The sequence below is a fragment of the Struthio camelus genome, chromosome 12, assembly GCF_040807025.1.
Source record: "Struthio camelus isolate bStrCam1 chromosome 12, bStrCam1.hap1, whole genome shotgun sequence".
Classification (NCBI taxonomy): domain Eukaryota; kingdom Metazoa; phylum Chordata; class Aves; order Struthioniformes; family Struthionidae; genus Struthio; species Struthio camelus.
The window spans coordinates 25,002,719-25,029,745 of record NC_090953.1 but is presented as its reverse complement, the minus strand read 5'-3'; the positions used below and the strand labels follow the sequence as shown (position 1 = coordinate 25,029,745).

The 27,027-nt window shown below is 41.5% G+C and overlaps 1 protein-coding gene across 10 annotated transcripts in view; it reads right to left on the bottom strand.

Moving 5' to 3' along the window:
- MYO9A (myosin IXA) overlaps positions 1 to 26,894 on the bottom strand; it is a 225,775-nt gene extending 198,881 nt beyond the window's left edge. For 8 of the 10 annotated variants that reach the window (XR_011143653.1, XR_011143652.1, XM_068957968.1 and 5 more), the window contains exon 1: positions 26,653 to 26,894. The gene's annotated coding sequence lies outside the window, so the exon portion shown is untranslated. The remainder of the gene's footprint in view (positions 1 to 26,652) is intronic. The other 2 variants (XM_068957973.1, XM_068957971.1) reach the window with 1 other exon arrangement.
- Between the last annotated feature and the right edge of the window lie 133 nt (positions 26,895 to 27,027).

The following is a 27,027-nucleotide window of genomic DNA, read 5'->3' as shown; positions in this document are numbered from 1 at the left end:
ACAGCCAGTCAAAACAAGACACTAACCTGCCATCTCTGTCCTTGGAAGGGTACAGAATGCAATCAAGGTCAACCATACGTTATTTGAAGAAACTGAAATACAATGCTAATGATAGCAGAGTAGAGATCAAATAACACAGTTGGCTTCATTTCTACCTGTTATTTATAAAGACAATTCAGAAAGAAACTACAGACACTCCACAATATCCCGTTATCCTGATCTTAAAGGTCATCACTTAAACTACAAAGCATTTTCCCTGCTATTAGAACCGGTTTTATGAGAACGGGTTATTGGTCATGAAACAGAAGCCATATGTTGCCACTTTCAAAACATAAGACCAGAAGTCTCTCTCTAGAGTCACTCAACGCAAAAATGTCTTACAAGAGCCTACATAAAAGATTAGGCTATTTACTTTTCTCAGCCAAGTTATTCACATTTAGATTCATGTTCAGCAACATACAGGATTTTCAGCTGAAGTATTTTCAATCTTGTGCATGCATATTATGTATCTTTTTCATATTCAAAGATTAATTCCAAAGAACTCATCCAGCCAACTAACTCAACAAATTTCAAAAAAAATGCTCTATTTTAAGCAGAAGTTATGTGAGGGGGAGCTGAGAATTTAAGTAAACCATTTTAACCAAATGCTTCCAGATTACATACAAACAAATTATTCGGATGGCATAAATACAGCAGAAGTCTATATTGGAGAAAGAGATTGGGAAAATCCAATAACAAGTATTTAAAAAGACAAGTAGACAAAATTAGTTCAATTTCTTCGCTGGCGGCAAAGCAAGTTCATTACGAAACGGAGAGCGGGGGGTTTGGGGGAGAAAGACACAGCAATAATAACTAAAAAAAAAAACATGGGAAGATTTAACCTATTGGGTTTTTTTAATTACTTGCACTCCATTTCACCGGCAGAATTAGAAACATTAGGACAGCAGCACTGGCCACAACAGGCAGCTGCCTGAGGCCATAACATACAACCACCCATCCGTGCTGCTGGCAGCTGCCCTGTCGCACTACAGCGGTAACGGGTCAGTCCCGGAGCAGATGCTCCCTCTCAGCTCTAATCAGACGTACCAAGGGTCGGCGTTTGTCAGGCGCACGAAGAGCTCCCGAGGGCAGCCGCCGACACCAATATTTGCAAGGCGTGCTGGAAGAACGCGCAGGTGCGCTGCTCTTGCTGCAAACTCGGAAAATACGCTCGGCAAGCAGATTAGAAGGCACGGTGGCTGATTTCACACAGAGCTTTCCAGGATGCGTCTCAGTCGATCACATCAAGAAAACGTGACAGTGATATTCAGAAATAGCGAGAGGCATCCATTTTCCATTACCATAAATGCGTTGGCCAAAAAAAACCAATTAAAATTAAAAAAAAGCAATGAATGAATGTAAAGTCATCACTAACCAACTTCCATAGTTCTGAGAGAACTGAAGGAGACCTAGTTATTTGTTTACCATCACTGCCATTTACCCGTCAGCTCTATTTTTTGAGAAAGTAAGAGACAAGATATGAAAAGTTCCTCTATCTCATTCATAGCAGTAGTGCTGGTTCATAAGCAATAAACAGTTTTTTTCCTCCATAAAATATGCTGTCGCTGATATGCCATATCCACCTAGAGTGTATGCACAGGAAGTACAGACCAAGATTCGGATCGGAAATCTGAGATTCAGCTGACTTTTCTGAAAAGCGATCTGCACCGTTCTTCCCGTTTATAAAGGCCCCAGAACGGACGGAAGCTGCACGAGCCTGAGGTTAGCAGAAAGCCTTGGAATTTCTGACTCGTGAGAAAACAGCCCCGATTGTCCCTCACAAAACTGATGAAATTTTTTATGCTCGGACTCAACCCAAAAGTCAATTTCTACAGAAAATGCATTTTAACCAATTTATTACTTTTGTTGTTATCTATACCTCAGTTGCAGGCAGAAAGTAATCTGAAGTTTCAACCCCCTTCCAAGAACATTAGTATTTGGAGTTTGACACGCACAGAAATACATTTGCTGTATTCTTTGTTATTCTGACTGATTCATGTAGAAGCAGACTCTGATTCAAGTCTCATTTATTCTCCACTTTCCTTGATCCTTTCTAATCAAGTCTGCATTTGCAGTATTACAGTGAAACATATATCCTCAATTTGACTAAAACCAGTAAAATCAATCCCACAGGTTTTTTTGAAACGTTTTTGGGAGTAAAGAAAAAGAGTGAAATGTGAGGCTAAGTTAATTTTAGAAACAAGGATTTAAAAATAAATGCATTATCTAGAGGGAGGAGAGGGGAGGGAGGCTCAGACACTGACAAAAATGGTAACTAACTGCATGAAGCTGACAATGCTCCCAGATCTCCCAGATCTTTCTGGGACCGTTAGCTATACTTTCCCATATTCTGCCACACTCTTCTCTCTTCTTTCAGCTTCTGCAACACTCCTTTGTTTCTCATGCTACTTTGCCAACTGTTCCTTGAGGAACAGGTCTTCATAGTTCATATCGCACATCGGAGCATCTCTTTTCCTCTGGACAGAGGCATAAACTTTGGAGATTTCATCTTTTCACAGGTTTCCACTGTACCTGCTTTAAATTTCTCTCTCCTTCCTAGCCCACCATTTAACAAGAGCCCAAACCAAAGCAAAATGAATTTGAGATCTTTTTCCCTTAATCTTCAACACCCAATGATGATTTCAGTAGACGTTTCCTTCTCCAGGAATTAGCGTAAGTTGCAGCGGCTCATTCAATCTTCTACTTCATAACCTGCTGTCTGGGAGTTTTTCCCCCACCTCACAAGCCTTCCCTAGCTCTCAACTTGCTAACGGGAAAAATTAACCTCTCGCTTTCGTTTCCAGAATCTCTACCTTCCCCATGGAAAGGGCCTCCTCCATCTCAGTCCTCTAAACTGCAGCCACTAGAAGAATTTGCCAGTTCTATCACTCTAACCAGTTCATGTCCCTTCTTGAAAGTCTCTGCAACGTCACATCCAATTTCTGTTGCGTACTGACCTGCTGCGACATCTATTCCACAAGCAAAAGGAACAAGAACTGATTGCTTCCTGGTAAACCATTTTCTCTTTGGCACTGATCCCCAAGATTAATATCCCTTTAAAGAAAAAAATCTAATTAGATTCTTCTGTCAAAAGACAAGGATGACAAAAATGACAAAAGTCCTTCACAATTGTTTCTTATGAAAGGGCAGTCTGACTACTTACTTTGAAAGAACAGCTGACTTGAATTTTCTAGAGAACATTGCACAGGCATTTTTCCAGAATATCAAGGCATCTTGTTTTTCGTTTACAATTTTAAAAACTGTATCAGTTCCCCAGGACAGTGAGGTATTACTTCAGCTAGTTTCTCTCACACTGTAAGGGGTAAAAATCAAAGTCGTTTCTCTAAACCTCTCATAAGATGATGATGCCTAATTCACTTAATCGTGGGCAGTAAAGCTAGGCAAAATATTTTTAACACTAAAAGGACTACGTGGCAAGCCTGTAAAAAACAGGAAAGGAGGGTACAGCTGAAGGATTCCAGCTACAGTCCTGAATTCAACTGGTTAGAGATGTCAGCATCAGTAATCTAAAATATGGCAATGGATTTGATGGAATAAAGTTGCTTGCAGTGATGGAATACAAGCCTTTTTAAATCTTTTTCATTGGTGAATTTGTCAATTATTTCCTAACATCAGTTATTAGCAGTCGTATTTTCATAACATTTCCACAAATATTTAGCTAAGATTTCTTCTCTACTAGGACCATCAAGTTCAGCATTTATACTAAAGGACATGAACATCTGTAAAAAGTGGTAATAATAACCCACTGCTGGAAAATAAGTGCTCTCTCTACAGCATTTTGTTAAGTCAAAATTTAATTGAGCAAATACCAACTTCTCTAAAGAAAACAAACAAAAGATATACTGACATTTTGGTTTGAATTCTATCATGATCCACTTACCACATTAAAACCAAACTTGAAGAAAAACTAAGGAAGCGTGTGCAAAGCGCAGGAAATCTCCCAACCTAAGTTACCAGATAACAAAACTGAATTTTTTCCTCCACGCTTCAGTCATATTTAGTTTAAGGGACAGCTGTTCACTGCTAATACAAAATGCCCAAAATAAGCTAGTATATTTGTTTAAAACTGGGCTGAAGAAAGTTTCAAAATATTTGGTACCATCCAGATGCTGAGAAAAATCTGCCAGCTTCAATACTTTACTCCTGGGACTTAACCAAATTCAGAATACAACTAGAGTACTAGCTGTTGGTTATAATTGCAACTGAGTTTATGCTTCAGGTAGCAATCAAAATTTATTAGACAGGAAAAGAAATCATATTCTTCCCAAATGAGATCGTGTGCTCTCCGACTACGTAATTCAATTTTATAATTTACATTTGCATGTAACTGTGCCAGTTTAGCAAAGCAATTCCTGGAGTCTCCTAAAGAAACGTAGCATGCAGCCTCAAACATTTTTTCCCAGGTAATCTGCAGTAAAGCTCCTTTCCATCCCTACCCTGCATTCGCCTTCCCCATTGCCCATCTCCATTTCTTTCGGCTGTCACTTTCCACGCCTGGTTCAGTTCAACGGCTATGGAGCAACGGGAGCGGAAGAAAAGCCAGCATCTATGCCACGTCACGGTGACTTCCCCAAGCGGAACTCAGGAAGATCCTACTTTGCCCTGTCCTTGCTATAGCCCTATCCTCCAAACTCACTGCAGCATTTAGAGCTACTGAAATATCGCATGAACTCCTCCTTTTGCAATAATTAATGTTACAGAATAACGATTTAGAAGTTGTTCTTCAAGGAAACATTACTGGGAGGGGGGGGGGGGGGAACATTGTTTTAAAGTCTAATAAACACTTTCAAGTGCCTGCATGACCTCCTTGTCCTCAGAGGAGCAAGGATAGATATTGTCACCTTTCTTCTTGCAAAGACTGTAGGAAATGGCACCATTAAGAAAAAGCAAGTAATCTCGCTGAGAGCTTCTGTGAGAAGAATTCATACACCTACCTCTGTTTACCTGAAACACTGAGTACATATTGGTATCATATGGTAAAATAAAATATAAAAGCATTATACTTACCCCTCAAAAATGTCTTAGGGAACATATGGTATGGAAATGAAATTGACTGCCTTAAATCTATTAACTTTGCTATGTGATGAGATCAACAGAAGGGAGCGTGAAAAAACGTTTAAAAATATATTTAGTGTAGGATCACATAACTAAAGCACATTCATCATCAGGATAATGTAATGACACCAGGAAATGAGCTAAGTAAATTTAAGACTGAAGTTTCATTTTTTGAAGTGCATCTGTTTGGCTCAAGTCAACCTGAACCTCATCATTTAGCCATGCTGGTTTTCATCTCAAATGCATACATGTAAGAGATGCACGAACATAAATCAAAATGGGTTCTTCAACAAGCAGATACGAAAAAACATTAAAGAAAAAAAAAGTCCTGTTGAATAATCTGGATCCCAGTAGGTCCTATTCACAACTCTCCATGTGAATATGTAATAGATGACATTTCATTTCAGTTTGACCCTTACTGGTTTGCCACCTTTGGCTTGTTTCTTGGTTTGTTTTGGGGGAAGAGCATCAATCTTCAGCAAGAAGAGTTAAAGCAGCTGTTTTCTCCACTGAAGTAGATTAGAGGCACTGGGGCAAGCCAACTTAACTAAGGGGACAGCACGTTCCTGCAGAGGAGGCAACATCTTCTGTTACCCTCCTTCCTGCCAAGATCATCCAACCATTGCTTGCATTGTACAATTAGAAATGGGGAAAGCAAAACTCTGGATGGGCTCACAATGGATTCAGTAAATTAGAAAATAAGAAGCTAAAGAGATTTCTAGGGATTCCCAGTTTGAGCTTTAAAGAGATGCCAAGTATTTTTTGTAGTTCCTTTGCTAACAGTACAAATAATTCTGGCTGAAAATGTCCCCAGTGGGACACGGGTATTCTGATGCAGGATCAGGCACACAGAAAAAGGATCAACTCCCTACAAACGAGTCACGTCGTGGCCCATTGCACTTGCCACTAGAATTCCTGTTGATATAAGAGCAGCTTCTCAACGTGCCTAGAAGGCAATCAATGTATAGATTCAGGGAAATTTCCAAAGGAAAGCATGCATCAGCTCGTCTTTCTTCTCCCTGACTAAGTAGATAAAGAGAGGCAGCTTCCAACTTTAACATACTCTGCTTTATTCAGAGTCCAAAGGCTCTGGTCACCTTACTCGATTTTAAGATGGACACCACAGGCAGAAGACTACTAGACCAAGTAGTATCAGAACATGCTAGGACAGTTTTAGTCCTGCAGGTTCTGTGGACAAGTCTCTGTAGGGCCACAGATGGGAGGAAAACCAAGCAGAGACCCTGACACACAGAGGCTTTCAAAATTAATATTTTATTTTTAATATATACATATAGATAGAGATGGATGTTTTTCAATATGGTTACTAATTTTGCTGAACTACAGTCTGCTACATCACTTTCCCTTCACTGTCCAGGGGGAAAAAAAAAAAAAAAAAAAAAAGACAGCGTGTGCCCTTACAAGCAGTTTTTTTCCAGTTTAGGAACTCTAATAGTAGCAGCAATAGTCGAAAGATTATCACTCAGGAGTGCTTAAGGACAGCTTCATTAAGTTTTCTGGGAAATCCTTACACTTCAAACAAAGGCTGCTGGAACGCTGCTTCCTGTGGAAGGCCGTTTCCAAAGAAAGTTTATAACTTCCAGTATTCCCTTACCCCTCTACGCTTACACAAGGTACCTTAGATCTGTACCACATTCAGAACAAACTGAACCACCATGGTGCGCCAACTTAAACAATGATTAAGTTAGATGAATATTAAAGCCACCAAATGGTGGCACCAGGACATTCAAAATACAAATTAGGAGAAATACAAAAAGGACAAAGTTTGCTAATGAGTTGCCATTGAAATAGGATGAAATGAGAAGAATTTACTTCATCTACCTTAATATAAGAAGGAAGTCTAAGGTTTTGGGGTTTTTTTGATTCATCTTGAGCTTTGTCATTTCACAGCTTGAATTGCTACGCTCTAAGTGTTGACAAGGGGAAGCTTTCCACGGATGCCCTGGTGTTATTTTGAAAAGGATTATCCAGTAACATAAAGCTTCCACAAGAGCAGGAAGAAACATCACCTGTCTATAATGCCTGCCATTTCTACATTAGTACTACCTCAGCTGGTGTCTCTCTCTTCAGCTATAAGATCATCTCTGGAAGCAATTTTCTCCCCCCTGTCTTTTCCCCAACCAGAGGGAAAAAAAAAATCCGATATGACAACAGCCAGCAGGCCTGGAAAATCATGAAGATGTTTTAGAAGTATCTAATTTAACATGATTTTCATCCCCCTATTTGCCTACACTTTGCAAGCCTGAAACAGAAGTAAATAAATAACTGCCATTCACCACGCGACGCCCAGGAAGCAATGCCAGCCACCTTCCTCTCACAACTTCTGGGATCCGATACCGAATCCAGATCACGATCTGAGCTCTACTCACTCGTTATACTCCATGGCAGAGATGCCCAGTCTCTGGGATATCTCGGCTTGGGGACAGGCTGCAGGATGGATGAGTTGTTTTATGTGCAGCGGCGACAGGCTGCTCCCAGCCCCGGTTCCTCCTCGCCCTCGCCGGACTGTGTAGGCTCCGAATGAACAGGCTGCACATATTTCTAAAGTGCTGCTGGAAACCCCAGGCTGATGCAGAGCTGCCCACGAACACTGGGTTCATTATGCATTTTCTGCATGTGTGCTGCTGGCTTGGCACGGCTGGGCAGCACCAGAATTACTGTACACGTGGAAAAGGGGAAAAATATCGTTTTGTTTCTGTGCTAGGGAAGGGACTGTAAGTCGCCATCGAGTCAGTTCAGGCTGTAAGACTGCGTCCTGGGGCAGGAATGCTCAAGTCTCTGGGATGGGGGTAATTCAGGGACACAAATAACTTCTTTTTCTATGCATAAATAACCTACATTCAAGCTCAATCGCTCTATCTTGAAGAAGGATAAAGACCTCGGTGATAATGTTGTAATATTTGTTCATCCTCTTATCCAGTAAGGGCCAACACAAAAACCTTATTACAAAGGGCTAATTTGAGCAGAGATTAGATTTCAGGTAGGAAGAAACAGACAATAGCATCAGATATTCTTAGAACACCAGTAAATAAGATTAATGCAAGTAACGTTACTGTGAATTTTCACCTCAACAATGCCTCCAAAGAACAAAAAAAGGACATGAAAGAGTAAGACACAGACAGACCACTGAGGAACAAACTGAATGCCAGTCCTCAGTGATTTTCGTGTCTCCGACAAGACACTCAAACTTCCTCCTAAGGGCTGCCAAGCTATGCACATGATTATTATATCACGTTTCTTCTCCTAAGAAGCTACAGTACTTTATCTCATTCAGTCTCCGCGTACAGATGGCCAAATGGCTATAAGGAGCTCAAGCCCTAAAGTCCCCAAAGTCTCCACATTCTTCTACTCCTAGGCAAAGAGCTGAAAAAGCAGGATTTTCACTCGGAAGGACAAAATTAGACTACAGCCTGCTCTTAATCCCACAGGTCGTCTTCTCTTCTCATACAAGCAAATAAAATACTATATGAAATCTGACGGGCTTGAGATAAAGTCACCCTTCGCTGCTTCTCGTCCAGGGCAGGCTACTGAACGCAGTGCGGCGTGCGGGTGAATATACCTCAGCCGCAGAGTATTACGCTCGCAGTCCAGCTTGCAGCAGCAGCAAAGAGAAGCCTTGGCACAGAAGTTCACAGGCTCAGTAAACTGCAAAAAAAAAAAAAAAAAAAGAAAAGAAAAAAGAAAAGAAAAAGGGGGATCCCTATGGCACTTGAGAATTGTTACAGAGAAAATATTGTAGTATCTCTCTGTCTCCACAGCTAGATCCCTAAAATAAGAAGGATTCTCAACAGATTTCATTTAGTTTCTGTTTTCTTAAAGGAGAAGAACAGTACTGCCAAACTAATTAAATAAATCCAATACATCAACTGAACAGAAACGCTTAGTTTTGGCTCCTCTTCACAATCCAGAAGCAAGCTGTACTGGTACAAAAAGGAGGTTGGTCAGCCAGAGGGTACGGAGAGCTGCAAACTTCTATCCGTCACAGACGGCTTTACTGTCAACAAAAGAAAACCGTTGCCATTACAACAACAAGTTTTAGGACAGAAATTACACATGACATTGAGTGTGATAGTGTTTTAAGACCAATTAGATTGTTCTAATCCTTGAAAAGGAAAAAGCTAATCTTCCCAAACACTTTATCGGATTTCATTGCATAGGCATCACCTCACTTTTCTCAGCCAACAGCAACTACAAATAGTCTACAGGAAGTCACTAATTTCCTGAAAAATGGGTTAACAGAATCATAGGAAACGAAGAAAATTAAAGCTGGTTATAGCATTTTGACTATGCTGAGCATATGGTAGAAGAAAAAAGTCAATATATCACAGCGCTGAGCATGATCAGAAAATTTAGATATATACAAAGATTAAATTAGACTCCAATTTTTCATTTATTAAAATCATTAACAGAGATCTATCGAAATGGTAACACTTATCTTACTCAGCACACCTACCTACAGAAAGCCACCTTGCACGTTTGGGTACAGTCTTCAAATATAACTCCCTGAAGGCGTGTTTCTGAAACCTCAATTAGAAACAGGAATAGAACTAGCTTGGTTGTCAGATACACTGAGCACTTGACAGAGCACAATACCTTGCAATCGAATACTCTCGCCTAAATGTTTAATTCAAAAACGGAGCAGCAAACCGAGGCAGCAGAACCACCACAGGCTGAGCCACAAAAATACACTTTTCTCATTCTCACTTAACACTGCTTCCAGAAAAGCGCACACTCCTTCCACCATAGATTTTCAAATACCACCATGTTTATACTGTACTTAACTGCTTATTAGAGTGTAAAAATAATTTATTTACGAATTCAGCAATGCTGTGAAATTTCACTTGTTCAAGCACTTACCAACAGTTGCCCTGACAGATCAGAGACACATGGAAAAGACAGTGCCGCTGCTGCAAGTCTGTGCATTGCTCTCTGTAGGAAACAATCCTAAACAAAGATTTGAAGGTCTGGTGACTTAGCAAAAAAGTAGGAACCTTAGTTTTAAAAGGTCCTAATGGTCACAGAACATACCACAAGAAAAAGAGGAGGGAACGCACCCACCTAGACACCATCTGTTGATATTAGAAATTGCTTAAGTAAACGTCTGCTATGGCAACCCTCCAAAACCCCAAGGATCACACAGTATCAGATGCAGAACAAGCAGGTAATAAGAAAACATATCCATATAAAAAGGCTTTATGCTGTGGACTTTGTCACGCATGGCAAACAATCAAGAAGTGGGTGAAGGAAAGAAATGCCTATGCGATGTGGCAGAGAAAGATGAACCAAAGCAACATTATTTAAAATGCCCCTTTCAAAATAAAAATTGAAGGGACTAAATCTAACAGAGATGGAAGAAAAAGGGTCTTGCTGGGTAAGTATAAATAATACAGATCAAGTTTTGGATCTAATGTACCAGTTCAACGGCCAGCACTTAAAAACAGATCTATTTGGTTTTGTCTTCTCCCTTAGCACACAAAGATTGTAAAGATAAACATTTTTCACATGCATCCACACATCGAAAACTCCCTTCTCAGGCACGCACCTCAGCTGCTGCTCGCTCTGATCACGGGAAAGGCAATGTCACTCTGTTGTAACCTGCCAGAACGTGGCTGCAAAAATAAGGTTTTTAATGGGATGCTGCTGCTCTTCTCTTGCATCCTAATACATCCTTACTGAATTAAATATGCTTTTTTTTAAATCAGTACTTTTAAGGCTCTTCCTCATGTGTAACTTAAGATCACTATTAAGAGGTTGACTCCTCTGCCAGCTAGGAGGCCAATCTTCATTTTCTACTCCTTAAGAAGAAAAGGATGACCACTTTCATGATTTTTCCAAGACTCTTCCCCTCATACACTTGAGAGAAGCAGCCTCTAAATATTTATACATCTTTTTCATATTCACTCAAGCTTTTCTCTTCCTTGCACGACACCTACAAAAGAAATCCCACAGTTAAGGCCTTAGACGTGCCAAGACCCCAAGTGACCTACACAGTCTTCTGGCCCTGTTTCACCGAGCTCCTGACAGCCTCTACGGATCCACCTCAAATGACTACGTTCTTTGGATCAGGTACCACCTTCTTGTTCAGTAAAAGATCTTGGGCTGTAATTAGGCACTACAGGAAATAAATAATATAAACCTACAAATAGTATATAATATTGTAAACCTGCTTTGTACATATATAAAATGTATAAGTTTATCATATAACCAATAATTTGTAATATAATGATATTTTATAATACCATAACTATATAGGTTTTTTTATATATATAGCTATACTATTATAAAAGTTTTATTATTGCAAAATCTACCATATTGTAAGCCTACAGAACACTTAGGATACATTTCAGCTGAAAAAAAGTTATCCTAAAAACAAGAGTAGAGCTCATAAAGAGGAGATAACTTGCATGAAGTCACTGGGGGAATATTCCACAGAAACCCCATGCTTTCCACAAGACAGTTCCAATTTCTGACACAAACCTTCTAGTAAGAGTTTTGCTATGTATCACTTAAGCCTCTCCATGATCCAGCTGGGTCTTTCCCTCTCCGCGGCCCCACCCGAAATAGCTGCTGGTGGAACTGCTCACACTGCTAAGGCTTCTTGCTCAGAGTGAGTAAGCTCATTAAAAATTTACTGTTTCACATGTTTAACAAAATGAGCCAGGAGCATTTATATTTTTAGTTTTACCAGGAGAACGAAGGAGGGGTAGGCAGGAACCTCTGCCCCCACCATAGCTCTGAGCAAAGCACACCCCTGCTTGTTGCCTTGGGGCAAAAAAAAAAAAAAAAAAAAAAAAATTCTAGCCCAGGAATTTCCTAAATGAAATATTAAGCCTGCAAGTCAAGCTAAAACCCTAAATATAAGCTCTACAATAGGAAGTAACTAAAGAGTGAAAAGACTGTTCTAGTACCTGATTATATCATTGACCTTGGAGGGCTTTTCTAACTCATCCCCAGATGGGCAGGACCCTCTCGTATGTGTCTCCCTCAAAGAAGTGAGAGGAAACCTTCTCATCCTGAAGATCAATTACCAAAGTATATCCAAATTTCCCAGAGATATGGTCACATCCTGCAGTGTTTTGCGCATGAAAGATTCCGGCACAAGTAAAACAGTCTTCACTCAAGGAAAGTCCTGGTTCAGCGATGGTTTGAAAGCATGGGTTTCTGCTTTGATGCGTTGCCAGGAGTCGCCTCAAGCAAGGAAGCTTGGGATGAGTCATAGTACCGGCAAAAGGAACCTGCCAATCTGGATTAAAAAGCATGAACCTAACTTTGGATTTTTCTTCCCTCTTTCTCCTTGCTCTCCCACATTCATTTCTGCACAACAATTCTGAGTAATTGCATGCTGCAAGACAGTAAGTCCAGTAAAAAGAGAAAAAGGAAAAAAGAAAAAAAACACATTGCAGAAAAAGGGGTGGGTCTGCCAATCAGTCCTCTTTCCAATACAGAGGAGAACTGAGGCAAGAGTATCTTCAAGGACTCAAGGATCATCTGGCAAGAGCACAGCAAAAGCTTTTTTACTGACTTGTATGAATTCCAGGCAGCATAAGAGTTTATGACTTTCCACACCTGTGGAAGTACAAGCCAAAAGCACATACCGCTTCTGCATCACCTCTTTAAAACACTATTTCCTCTAATCTGAATTAGTTCATACATAAATCCAGAAAAAAAGCTTTTAAACCCCTAAGATCAACCTTAGGAAAAAACATTTAGCCCCAGTTTGCTCTCAAACTAGGGATAAAACATATCCACAATGGTTCCATCTTACATTTACATGAAATGTACAGATCAAAGCAGTCTTTTTTACTAAAATATATAACAAATATAAGAGACTTTAAAAGCCCATTTTATTCAACAGTTGGAGACAAGGAATTACTTTGGTTCATCCAATGACAGTCCACTATCACAATCTATTGGTTTTTAAAATTGTATTAAAGAATGTGTCAAAGAAAAACAGCTCTAAAATCTCTTTAGCCTTTTACATTCAACTTGGCAAGTCTGGTAACAAAACTACTAATTCAACTTCTACTTAAAAATCAAACTGAAATTGCAAAACATCATCTGCTACAGCTGCTGACACTAGCCTAAGCCAGAGTGTCTGAAATCTCACTCAATGCTCCTTTATTGTTTTTATCTATTCAGCCCAACTACTAATTTAAAGGAAACTGTGCTGGATGCTCTAAATGACCCTGTTCTCTTCCTTCCTTTGTCTCTATAATTAGCCCTTTCCAGCTCAGCCTAGCAAACAGAATCAGAAAAAAAGACCTTTTCGAACCACACCCTACCGACCACAGCAACTGGCTCGTATTGTTTGCTCAGATCAACATGTTTTTCAGAATTAACTATTTCGGGACAAAAATAAAGTAAGTGTTTCTGCAACATTTTTTATAGTAAATATGATGTAGCTAACGCAAACGCAACCTAAGCTGTTCCACATACTCTTTAACAACTTGAACAAAATGAATGCAAGTAACTGTTGACCTCAAAATAATATACAGCTGTACAATTCACAACACTAAATTCATGTATATAGTAGTGTATATGAATTACACTACCACATATTTTAGCACACATAAAACGTGGAGAATAACTCAGTTATGCATTGAGTAAGACATGAGAAGGACCCACACCTTATTTGCTTGAGAAATTAGAAGGCATGTAGAGAATGAGGAAAGGAACTGCAAGAAGAAAAAATATATAGTCTTATCAGTAAGCAAATGCCACCAAAGAAAGTTTACTTCCCTACTTGCCTCCACAACAGACTATGATTCCCAACAGACAACCACAGAGTTTTGTTCATTTTTAGGTACTTGGGCACAAAAAAGTTGTAAGTTCTGATTTCCCAAGCTGCTGAGTACTGGAAGATGCAGAACAAAGTAGCAATTCTCAGCCATGCCAGCAAAAACATACAGTGATCTCTGAATGAGAAGTCTGGAGCTGTGCTCTGACCTGACCCACATTCTCCAGGTCACCATGGGGTTTTCTGTCTCAGGCTTCACAGTCACGGAAGAATTCTGCGACTTCCTAACCAACAACTCAAATAGCAGATTATTTGTCAGTTTTTAGCTTTATTTCCTTCCGTCTCACTTCTCCCACCTATAAAACCCCAATCCATCTATTTCAAAAGGCAGTTAGTTACATTTGTAACTCGGTTACTGCTTCCCGAGAACTTGCATAGTAGCGAAAAGTATCCAAGAGGTCTAGGAAATAGTCACTAATTCCATATTCAGTGCTGGAACTGGAGTGTGCAGGAAGGCAGGCACAAGAGCTCGCCGCTTTTCTTTCCAGAGGACTGTTCATCCCATGTACCGAATGACTCAGAAGTCCTGCGGGAAGAACAGTATAAAATTACGTAATTAAAGACTATCCTGATGCCCAGGCACAAAGGGACACCAGGATGGGTGCACTGGAGAGCTAACTTTACTCAGCTTTCACATTTGACTTTGCCACTCGAAAATTCGTTTTTACAGATTTCTGCAGACGGAGCACCACACAAAGCTTTTTAGTTAGTGGAACTTAGAAACAAAAATCGTTGCCCTGTTTGAAGGTGAAACAAGCGTTCTTGGGTACTCGCTATCCAAAGGCGATCATAGTGAGACTGGAGGTCCTGTCTTCAAATTCAACAGCAGCAGTTCACTAAGCGTTATTCCAGCATTTCAGAGGTATAGCTCCCTAAAGCATACAAATACACACACTTTCATAATTTTCACATCACACTCACTGAATTTGAAGTGAGGGTTCTTACTCTGTTAAACATGAGGATTATATCCAGTGAAATCCTAGAGAACCGTCAGTGGAAAATGCCCCACACTATCCACAGATTCAGGCATGTGCAAAAAAAAAAAAAAAAAAAAAAAAAAAAAACACACCACCAGGAATCTCTTTTAATTATATGTCATAGTCCAATTTTCACATGCTATAGGAGTTGTAACAAATCTAGTTTTCCCTCCGATCAAACAAGACATACTTATGCTTAAGGATTACTCCCATTCTGAATGGCAAGTTTCTCGCCTTTGTTTCTCTCTTCCTTCAGAAGTCGCTGTAATTTTAAAATTACAATCCAGACCCGCTAACCTGCCAATCTCATATCTTACCATAAACTACCCTGTATGGCCTCTACTAAGAGCAAATGCAGAGGGTAAAGAAGGAAGGAGGGGAAGGGAGGGAAGGAGAAGGAAAAGAAAACTATTCCTTATCTGAAAGTGTATGCTCAGTCTCATCTAAAAAGGTAGAACTCTGACAATTCTGTGCAGCTGAAAATAACTTTTTAGAATGGAAACATTTGTGCAATTTAACTGTAATAGTCACTTTACTCACTTGCCCTGCAACATTTTATTAGACACTTCAAATTTCCAGACCTTAAGACAGCTTGAGAGCTATTAGGAAAGGTCATGTCAAGATGTAAAAAGCATATCACAAGCAAGAATTTCAACATTTATACATTAAGAAAAATTAAATGGCAGCTGACGGGAGTCTCACTAATAACACTAGAATCTGAACCTGTAATGATCGTTCACCTAAGGAAAATTGTTCACGTTTTTTGAATACTTGGTCCCCTCCACCCCCTGAACAACATACCTGAAAGAAAAGTATGTAGATTAATGCTCCCAGAAAACCTAAACAGAAGAGAAGAGTCATTCCAGACAGGAGTCCTAGAGAAACTCTTTCTCAGCTTAAAGGTCAGTCCTGGTTAAGTACAGTTAACTTATAAAGCACATGAATAGAGAAAAAATTTCATCTAAAAACATTTTAAATCTATGTGTATAGGTTAGTTTTTTTTTTTTTTTGGCTTGAAAGAAGGGACACTCTTCCAAGGATTGCATTTTTATTAAAAAAATGCAAGAGACAAGATTACAGTCTTTCCACCACATAATCTGCATCAACAAACACTTCAATCAGACAGCTGAGTTAATTTTAAGTTGAATTATGTTGCAAACGTAGCTGAAAAATCATTCCTATTTAGCACTAGAGATCTCACATCAGTGCCTTTCACCACATTAGATAACAACAAATGGATAAAACTTTCCATTCAGCTTTTACATCTGAAGATTCACAGGTTCCTGAACAAAACAAAAATAAAGGTAGCATGAAGTTCTTCTGCATTAAAGTAGGGCAGCTGCACTGAACAAAAGAAAACCAGAAGACGAATCTCCACATTGTTCAAAATCCAAAAGTCAAGTAGCCCCCCTAGCTACGACCATCAGTGAAGCAGCACGCTATGGGTGATAGTCACGCCTTCTTGCAGTAACAAAATATAGGGAAAATGTACAGGCAGTTTTTATTTTGTTTTTTTCCTAGTTTCAGTTCCCAGATCTGATTTCTTTCCAGTAAAGACTCGTAGATGTAAATGATAAATTCTCAATATTACAGAAAAGGAACATTCCTCAGTGTTCACTTCTTTCTATGAATGGGGAAAGAGCAGTCAAACATTGGAGGTGCTCTATTTATTTTCCCTCATATTCACTGCAGCTGAGCAGTGATTGCCCTAGAGAGATATTTCAGTCATATAAATGGGAGGAGAAGAATAGGAACAGAGCGTAGAGTAAATCTAAACTCAGAAACAATACTTGAAGGCAGGCCTGCTGGTTCATTTCTATAATTGAAAACGGATTTGAGCGCGAAACAAAACACATGCATTCACATCGCTTTTGCAAAGTATTAGACAATGTGGTAGGGGCAATTGATAGGCAATTGCTATTAAGTAATGTTTCTTGGTAATTTAATTCTGGGAGGTATAATTTCAGTCTCACAAGAAGAAATATTACTGTGCAATGTTAATAAATTCCTTAATCAAATCACTGCATATAGCAGTGAAAGCAAAGAGATGCATTTGGAGAAGCGTAACTATGCCATTATCTTTAAAAGGGGTCCTGTGCTTTGACAAGTCAAGATGTATTTGACAATCGCTATTTAACACGACAAGGTTAAGAGTTAACAGCAAAAGCAGTTTTTGTTTTTAAAATCATACCTGCAGACTCCTTAGTTGCTTTCGGTTAGTTAATTCCATTGTAATTTAGAAATACTTTTAGATTCCTCACTGCTACGTATGGATTTACTGGCAATGTCCTTACATTTAACTTTCCGCGTTCTCTGATTGGCGAGCAAGCCCCATAGTCTCCTGAGGAATGACTAATTAGCCTCAATTATATTACCCCCCCCCCCCCCCAAATCACTTCTGGGTCTGTCTACAGCAAAATACTGATACAGCAGTAGCCATCAGCTCTTAGGGAATTCCAAACAGCCCAGAACGCTTTGGTCTCTTTCTTCAGGGATTTAACCGCTGCGAGCACATCAGACCTGACCTCTGCTCTGTATTGTCTTTCTATCTCTGGGCTTACCTTCAAGGCATGGTGAAGTGTCTCTGGATAACTAAAAGATTAGCTGAGGTAATGACCACAGCGAACAAGTCTGCTCTTCTGACATGACATGCAAGTGTCTGCCTGTACAGATTATTTATGCAACAGTCTTCCCATGAAATGTAATAGGATGAAACACAACGTGCCCTTTTTGCTCACTCAGACATTTCACCTTGCTTTGCAAAATAAGATGGCCCAAATCCAGATCAAGTTGCTTGTCCATAGCATCTTTCTCCAAATTTCAGCAAGCCCCTCCCAGCGGAGTACGTTAGGTGATCTGAGCTGCCAGTACCTTTACTCTCTGCTGAAAAGCAGCAGAGGAAACAGCGGCTGTGCTTTTAAAGAAGTCTGTCAAAATCCCTCTCCAAACAAGGGTTGCTCAGCCATCCTTACAACCGATAACAACAACAATGCCCACAAAATTATCCACCACTTACTGAACTACCAGTGAACTAAGGCTGAACGCAGCCCTAAGGTGCAGGGCCCAGCCTCCCCTATGCTCAGCTCTCCTGCACTTCACTTGTCAAAGGAACCTGCAGATGAATTATTTAGCAACATACTCTCACTCTTCCAAAAGTACTATCTCTGAAGTCTTTAGAAAGTTGATTAACACCATTTTAATCTAGTGCTACATTTCTAATGACCTACTGCGTTCAATTTTTTTAGCCTAATGGGAACACATTCCTTAACAATTAAATCATTTACTACTCCTTCCAGGGGAGGTTCTGTTGTATGCATCCAACAAGGGTACACCAATGTAACAGTTCTCCACCTCAGAGAAGTGCTGCAAAAGTAAAATCCTCAAAAACATTTACATTTTTATTTCTGTCTACATAATTATGTAAAGTACGAAAAACAGTTGACTTAAAATATTTGTTTTATAAGCCTTCCTTAAGTTAACTGTTTTAAGTTCATCACTCAAAACAAAACCAACACGTACATGCAGAATACAATAAAAGAATTCTTGGCGTTCTATCAAAAACATTCATGATGTGAGTTTTTTTGCTCAGAGCTCATGTTTTTCAAAGATGTTTATATTGATTAGACACTCCCCTTCCATTGGTGTTCAACAAGTGCTGGACACTTAAATCTTTCACACCCTTTAAAGGTCCTGCTTTATGTGTAATAGCAGATAGTCTAAAGAATTTTGATAAAAATCAGATTATCAGCATTTGCGGGATAGGAGCAAATGGACTTTGAACAAACAGCCCTCCTAAGAAGCAATAAGAGTAAAACTGATTGAAGGTAATTTTAAAACATACCGGGATGAGTCAAGGTGAGATATCAGCAAGTAAGATGAAAAGCTGATTTAGAAGCCCATATGTCTTTATTAATGTAAAAAATGACAAAGGTGCTAAGCAAAGTAGCAACTATCACAAGAGAAAAATCAGTATGTGCATACCTACTATATTTAATTGGGTCCTAAATAAATAGACAACTTCTAAGAAGTAAAAATATTCAAGAGTAGCCCATTACACACCGAATTCAATACTTTTGTGCATTATAATTTGCATCGTTTAAAACACCTTTTTCTTCTGCCACTTTATGAAAGATCCAAGCAGGTAGGACACAGCACCACTCTATTCCCCATTGCTCCTAACAGATACTTGCAGTAACTCCTAAAAACAGTAAAACAGAAAGAAAGAACCAGTACTGAACAACCCACTTTTGTAGCTGTAAATCAGGGCTAGGCATTTGAGAACCAACCAAGATAATTTCTCGAAGAAAAGTTGAACAACGCAGTACGGTCATCCAGTTTGAACCATTTTTACAGAGCTAGGGTTAAAAGGGCCTGATCTAGCCCTCCCCCTTGACTCAGGTAACTTAAGGTCTACCTGCGTCATTCCAGATGAACGTACAGGCGGCCTATTCCTAGGGATCTTCAACAACAGTGTTTTCATAAACTTTCTCAGGGAAAAAAGTATCAGGAGAGATGCTTTCAATGCATATTAGGACTCCCACAGAAAGATGAAGAAACCCATCGCAGAGCTATGCCAGCATCTTGCTTTAAGTCAAGCATGTAACTGCAAAGAAAATAACTCAGTAGCTGTGTGAGACAAGAGCTTGGATGAGACACAGCTGGCTGAAAGGCACTGAATGCTTATCTCCATCAACAGTGATGGGTGAGAGGAAGCAACCAAGCGAACTATATCAATATTCCTCATTGTGGAAGGACAGCCACAGTCTGAAACAAGGGCTGAAAGGGCCCTAGCACGTTTCTAGTTCATTTCTGGATACTTCATGCAGAGAAAGCACAATCGAGAACAGTTTTCATATCTATGGATAAACTCAAACACGTAATATATCTGGTTATATGACACGAGTAGAATAATTTGCTCCCTCACCCATTCACGTAGCCTGTTCCTATCTGCCTTCTTTTCCATGACAGCATCATGTGCCGAGACTGTGGATTTCTCAAGGGAAAGCCAAAACCACCCTTCTTCCCTCTTTACAGCTCTTCATTGGAGAGAAAGGCTCGTACCCTGGAACCACGTGCTTGAGCTGGGGTGAGAAACAGTTTGAGCCACACTGCTTTCCTCCCCCCTCCCCGTGCATCCCCAGTGTACCTTAAGGTATTCCCAAACTTGCAGCAGTAGGGGCCTGATTTTTAAAACATTTATACAATTGTTATTTTGGTGCGTTGCCAAAGCTTTGCTGACAAATAGAAGTCACAACAAGGAAACAAGCAATCTGCAATAGTTTGCAACTCAGCTAACCCTGAATGTCATGGGACAAACAAAGCAGTGCTCTTATCTTAAGGCTCTCAGCCTATTTAATTTCAAAGGCTTAACTCAGATTCCCAGTCACAAGAACAACACAAAAACCAGAAAATGCAAATGCAGAAGTCATTACTAATCCTCTTACAACTATAGAGTAACAGCACGTGAGCCATGAACACTGTCTGGATAACCACACAGGTCCCACAACAACAGACACTGTACATCCAGTACCAAAGTCTACTGCACTTAATCAAAAAGGCCTGGCCTAATGATTAATGAGAGCATTCAGCATTCCTGGCCCAGGAAACCTGGAACCAATTTCCACTTTTAGACTCTTCTCCCTTAACGGAAGATAGACTTGGCACAAGAGCTAGCTCAGGCTCTAACAAAGACAAAGTACTTCATAACACTCTTAGTAAAACACTAAAAATGATTGACAAGAAACACCAACAAAGTCTAAAGCATGGGTGAAAGAACTCAACAACCCCTGACTTCATTTCACAGGACCAATGCCCACCTGATCCTGTGTGAATGTGCAGTAAGCCAGGCCTCAGTACTGCACGGACAGCCAAAGGTGTACAAAAGACCCATGCAGCCCTCAGCAAGAAAGAGATTCCTCACCCCTGATCTGAAGGAAAACCCACCTAGGCCTCTACTGCCTTAAAGAGAAACTGCAATGCAAGATCTTAATGGCACAAAGGATTCAGGTGAATAACAGTAATTCTTTAAAGCTCAGAGATGCAAATAATCCTCTTAACAAATACACACCTGTTCATTTACTTATTTCATTTTGCCTAGAAACCATACTCATGGAGCATGACTGTTTCAGCTCCAAAGAGATTATAATATGAAGCTGCCACCAAAAAGGGGCAGTGCTGTGCACCTCCTTGCTTCTGGCTGCACAGTGAGTTGATACCAGTAAACTGATCCACCTGAAAACTATCCCCTTTCTCCTCCAAAGATTAACTTCAGCCAGCTCAGATCCTCTTTCCACAGAAGCCTACTACAAAATCAGCTTAATGAAATCATGAAAATGCAGCATAAGACAGCAGTTCAACATACCTGTAGGCATCTATGAGTTTTCAAGTGGAAGTACGTACCCTTTTAGAAGTTTCATAAATGTAGACTACTACAGATCAGCTATAAACTTGTTCCTCTCAGTCACTTTTCACCCAACGCATAGTAGCCCAAACTGCTCTTCTTCCCATCTCGTTCTACAATCTGCAAACCATAGGTTGAAGATGACTGATCTGAGACAGCTCAAGCCCTGGGTGACCAGGTCTAGCCTCGAAGATGACCCTGCTCTAAGCAATATTTTGGACTGAGTGACCTCCTGAGGTCCCTCCCAACCTCAACTATCCTATGGCCCTAGGAATACAGCCATACAAGGAAGTATAAGAAAAACAATGAGACAATTCATCAGCGAGGTAGGCAATTCAGTCACCGCCAAGCAGCTTTTTGTTCCATTGGAAGGAAAGAGTTACAATGTAAAGAAAAATATCATGCAGCAAGAAGCAGATGCACTATTGGGTAGTATTAAAATGACGGGGTTTGGTTAAAAGAAAAAAAAAACTGTGGCAAAGAGACAGTTCTCATGTCACCTATAAAACATCTCCATAGGTATCTGCCATATGATTCCTCCCCACAGGAAAAAAAAAAAAAAAAAAAAAAAAAGCTACCACAACTAATATAGCCAAAACTCTTGATAGTATTTTAATACAGAAACAAAAATCAGTTGAATCCCAAAAGTGGGGTTCAATAAGCTTCCCTTATGAATTTTGACATTTTCAGAGAACATGTGATTTGTTGAGTTTAAATTTTTATTTTCTAAGATACAGAAGTTAAAATGTTAATGCAATTGCACAAATGAGAAGTATATCATCACAAAATTCAACCTGTCAAGTAAGATGATATTAAGGGTCACATCCAGAAAATGTCTACACAAAGACTATTCAATTTCCCTTTTTTCCTGTTTCATTATCTGGCAAGAGTTTTACATGTTTGGTTTATAGAATTTAAATCCTGAACACCTGTTTTCCCAAAGCCTATGGAAAAATTGAGCCTATGTAAAAAAAAACGAAAAAAAAAAACAACAAAAAAAACTGACCATAAAAATTACCTCAATCAGGGGACAGTTGTGATGATCTATAGACATCCCATCAGCAGCATTTCACTCTAACCGTTCAATAAGAAACCTATTCCCGCCTAAGCTTTTGCAATGAACTGTGATAATCCCAGTCATCTAACCTGAAAACACAGCATAATGTTTTAAAACACCCACACCTATCAGGAAGACCAAACAGTTAACAAGTTGCTTCTCAGAGTAACTAACTATCCAGACACAACCCAAGCCCCTTATGGGGTTGTTTGTGTAAAGGCACGCGAGAGAAAGTCCTGAATTTGTAAACTTAAGTCGTGATCCTTTAAACATTTACGCTCATGTTTAGTCGTAGAAATGAGGGAAATCTCATTCAGTTAAGAGGAAGTTAAGCAAAGGTACGCACATAGGCCCCAAGCCTTTAGAAAAGGAGGCACTCCTTTCAACCTAAATAAAAACCTTGTCTTCTAAAGCTGAAACCTGCACCCACCCCATCCAGCCTCCAGAACCGGACTGGAAGTTTTACAGACTACATAATGAGCGTGTTTTTCAACTTCGCACAACAGCAAAACAAGTCGTCTACAAAACAATCGGGTTTCCTTCTGCAGACAGCAGCTCTTCTAACGCACTTTGTTGGTGTTATTGCTTCTCAAGGATTGCACGTGCAAAGGGCACTACGACTCCATTGGATTTGCAAAAGAATTGGAAGCAGGAACTTCCAAAATCCAGTTTAACCAACTAAGACACTTCTACAGAAATGGCTCGACAATGCCGTTTTCTCCCCAATCGCTATGTTTGGAAGGAAATCACGTTCAAAAGCTCTGATGAGTCCCCGGTTTGGAGCGAGAGCTGAAACCGGGCAGGAAACGGCCTTCTAATCAGAGACACGCTGCTTTGCTGCGGCCGCTAAGACAACAACTTGAAGCCTGACAAACTCTAAACGGCTTTGAAAACTCTCAGATCGCATTCGCTCACGCTTTTGTCAAACTCTGGTGACTGGAGTTACCTAATAAGACGCGAGGGCTCCTGGGCCTGCTCGGCCCGCAGCCACAAGGACTGATGCTGGCTCTCCTTGCGCCGCCGAGCACCTTCCCTGTGCTCCCAGCACTCCCCCTGTTGACTTGCAGGCGCTGGGAAGAAGCGATCCCTTCCCACTGCAGTCCGGAGGGGACAGAGCTGGAGTCTGGTGAGGTTCATCCTCAGAGAAATCAAGCTGCATACAGCAACTGGGGTTCCTGTTACCGCGCTACCTTGAAATGGGTTAAACTAAGGGTGGTACAGGTAACGTTAGGTTTCACGTTTCCCGAGTGCCTGACCTTGCATGCTTAAGCACCTCAAGAGGTTTTCTGGTAAATGTGATTTATACTCACTAAAATTATCACAAACATCCTAGACAGAAATAATTCAGGCATATAATAGTTAGCTGTTTGGCTGAATGTGATGTGCTGGCCCCCAAAGATTTGCTAGCGTGCGTAGAACCGAGTTGTAGGCGGCACATACAGGTTCCAGTATGTTTAAAAGCGACTGCAGCAGCGGATGCCGTGTCAGCCATGTGATACCTTTAGATAACGCAGCTCTCCCTCAAAAGAAAAGGCTAAGAAGGTGAGCTTTATAAATCATAACTGGACCTGTGGCTCCATAGAACAAAAAAAAAAAAAAAAAAAACTTAGAAATGCACTCTACTCGTATTAATGATACAAAACTGAGCCTACATTTTAATCCTTTTTTTCATTTGAATTGCCTAATTCTCTTTAAAACAAACAAACTTTGTTCACTTAAGAGATTTCAAAGTTGCCTTTAACTGACTATGGGCCCTGCTAATAAAGATGAAACACATATAATGTCACCCTTATTTACATAGGGCTAGCGTTACACTGCGGAGTCATTAATATACCAGGAAACAAAAGCTTATTAGTTGCATTTCATGGCTGCTACATTATCTTCCCTACCCTAAGCAGCCAGACAGACAACTATCAGAACAGCCATAAGTATGAAAAAACACAGCCAGAAGTGAGAGCAAAGGCTATCCCTAGCATAACTTTCCCAGAACCAGTGGAGAGGTCAAACTGCAGGTCTTCCACAACAGAAGCTCAGAAAAACACTTCAGAGCAAGGCTTAGGCATCCCAATACAGGATGGTGCTTAAAATGAGAAAAATGCAGTTTTTATCATCTTAATCAAAAACAAAAAAGTGAGAAAAGCCACTAACTGATCAGTTTACTCAAAAATGTAAGGGAAATCGTGATCATCACCTGACTCCAGAGCTGCTGATTAAAGAGGAGATGCTCTTCAGCGACAACACAGCCTCTCTGACACCAAATGGAACTACAGATTTGCTTAAACTTGTGTTTAAGCACAGCTTGCTGAGCTTGTGCTTAAGCATTTACATCATCAAGCCTTGTTCTAAGTTCCGGTCATCAACATTTCGATCAGGCATACCTCTTTTCAGCAAAGATGAGAAGAAAATACTCACGTGCCATTTCCTAACACTTCACTGTGAAAAAAAATTAGGAAAGAGCGTATGTTGGCCAGGAACTGATTTCTCCAGCTAATGTCCTATTTATGGTGATGAACCTATGTATTAAAACGTTCACAGTCTCCTTACTGATTTATCAGAACAGCACAGTAGATTTTCTCCTCCTAACAAAGCTCTCGTTCTTTCTTTAGCAAACGTTGCTATACGATATTTTCCTAAAATTGTTCCCCTTCTCTACTCTACGGTACCAATGCAGAGCATACACCGACTGCTACTCTGACAGGCACAGTAACGTATACTGCAGCAGAGGATGTGAAAGCCATGATTTTTGTTTAGGTCATACTCTGTATTATTAATCTCAGCATGACTTCAGGATATGAAACGTAAACACATGAGAAGGAAGCTGCTAAATATCTATAAGCAAGACAAAGCAAACCCCACAAGGGCAGAACTCGAGGCAGGTCCACACTCCACTGCAAGTCATGTTTGAGGATTTTTTTAATACAGCAGAATAGGCATTTCTTCTACATTTAAGAAAATTCCAGAAAGAAACAGACTATTTTAATCTCCTTAAGAACAGTGCTTCAATAAAGGTTTTGAGTACCAGGGAGCGGGGTGCCATAGATTCAAATACTTAATTTAAAAACCGAAATATCTCATTAACATTGGAGGGTAGAAAGGAAATCTTAAACGCAGCGCTCCTTTAGTGGCATAATGGTCTGTTCTTTTTCTCAAAGCATAAAATAATTGTGCCTGCTATGATTCAGTTTAATTACAACACTTATTACTGCAGCACAAACATCAAGGCTATTTCTTCACTTGAAGGGCTTTTTTTTTTTTCCCCCCCTTTTGGCAAAGATGCCCACCACTGCTATCGTTACATAGATCCACTGGTGGCAGCCACATTGGAAGCACTAACATAGACAAAAGCTCCCCGAGGGACTGTTTTTAATGTCTTGTTTTGTCCAACCAAGCCCAAAATAGGTCTAAATAACAGAGTATTAACCTCAGGGTATTAAAAAACAACAGCAGCTGCCTGCTGCTCTGTCTACACTAGCTCTCCTGACAGCGCTACCATTAAATGTTCTCATTGGTGGGAAATTCCTCCCCAGCAAAGCAGACATAAGCTTTCGGGAGCAAAGGCTTCAGCCTGTCTTTGAAGAACGCTCCCGGTCACCGTGTTACACCTCGCACGTTAGCTACTTCACTTCTCCGGCCGCCGGCTCTGCAGGACACCTCAATACTCGCCACGCAGTAGCGCAAACCCCCTGCACGTACACAAGGGTAAGTTCGAGGCAAGCCAAACCCGGAGCCCTGCCGCACATGCCAGCCATCTTTAGCCGAAATTGATGATGCCGCTGCATTTCACAAGGGCAAAAAAAAAAAAAAAAAAAAAGGGGGGGGGGGGAACCCTGCAGCGCCCATCCCCAGAGGGAAAGGGGGAAAAAAAAAGTTATTTCAGCCTTGAAGAAGCGCGTTCTGCCCCGAGACGGCAGTGCCAGAGCGGGGTCCGGCACGAGCAGAGCCCTCCCCGTCCGCCAAGCGCCCGAGGCCGGGCGGACGCGGCACCTCTGCGGGGCGCGCCGCGGCCCCGAGCGCCCCCCGGCCCCGAGCGCCCCCTGCCCCGGCCCCGCCGCGCCCGCCAGCCGCCGCCGCCTCACCTGCCCCGCGCCCAGCCGGGCCGGGCCGGGCCGAACCGAGCCCGCCGCAGGAACAAAGGGGCTCCGAGCCCCGCTCGGGCGGCCCCGCTCCCCGCGGCGCCGACCTGCTCCCGCCCCGCTGCGCCAAGCCGGCACCCAACTTCAGCGCGCCCGAGCGCTCCGCACCCGCCGCGCCGCGGTGGGGGGGGGGGGGGCTCCGCGCCGTCCCTCACCTGGGTGTCGGGGCGCGGCGCATCCCTCAGCCCGCCGCCGCCGAGGTGTGTGTGGGGGGGGGGGGGTCTCGGGAGCCGCTCCGCGGCGCGGGGGGGACGGAGACGAGGCGGAGCGGGGCGGGGGCGAAGGGGCCGCGCGGGCTCTGCCGGCCGCCGCCCTCGCGCGCTGCCCAACCGCCGCGGCGCGCGACGCGGACACGGACGCGGACACGGACACGCACCCGCCGCCGCGGCCCGGCCCGGCCCCGCGCGCCAGGACGGCGGGGAGGGAGGGGTGCGCGCGCGCCGCCGCCCCAGCCCCCGCCCCGCGGCCGCGCCCCCGCCATTCCCCTAGGGCGGCCGCACCGCCCCCCTCGCCCCCGCCCAGCCGCCGCA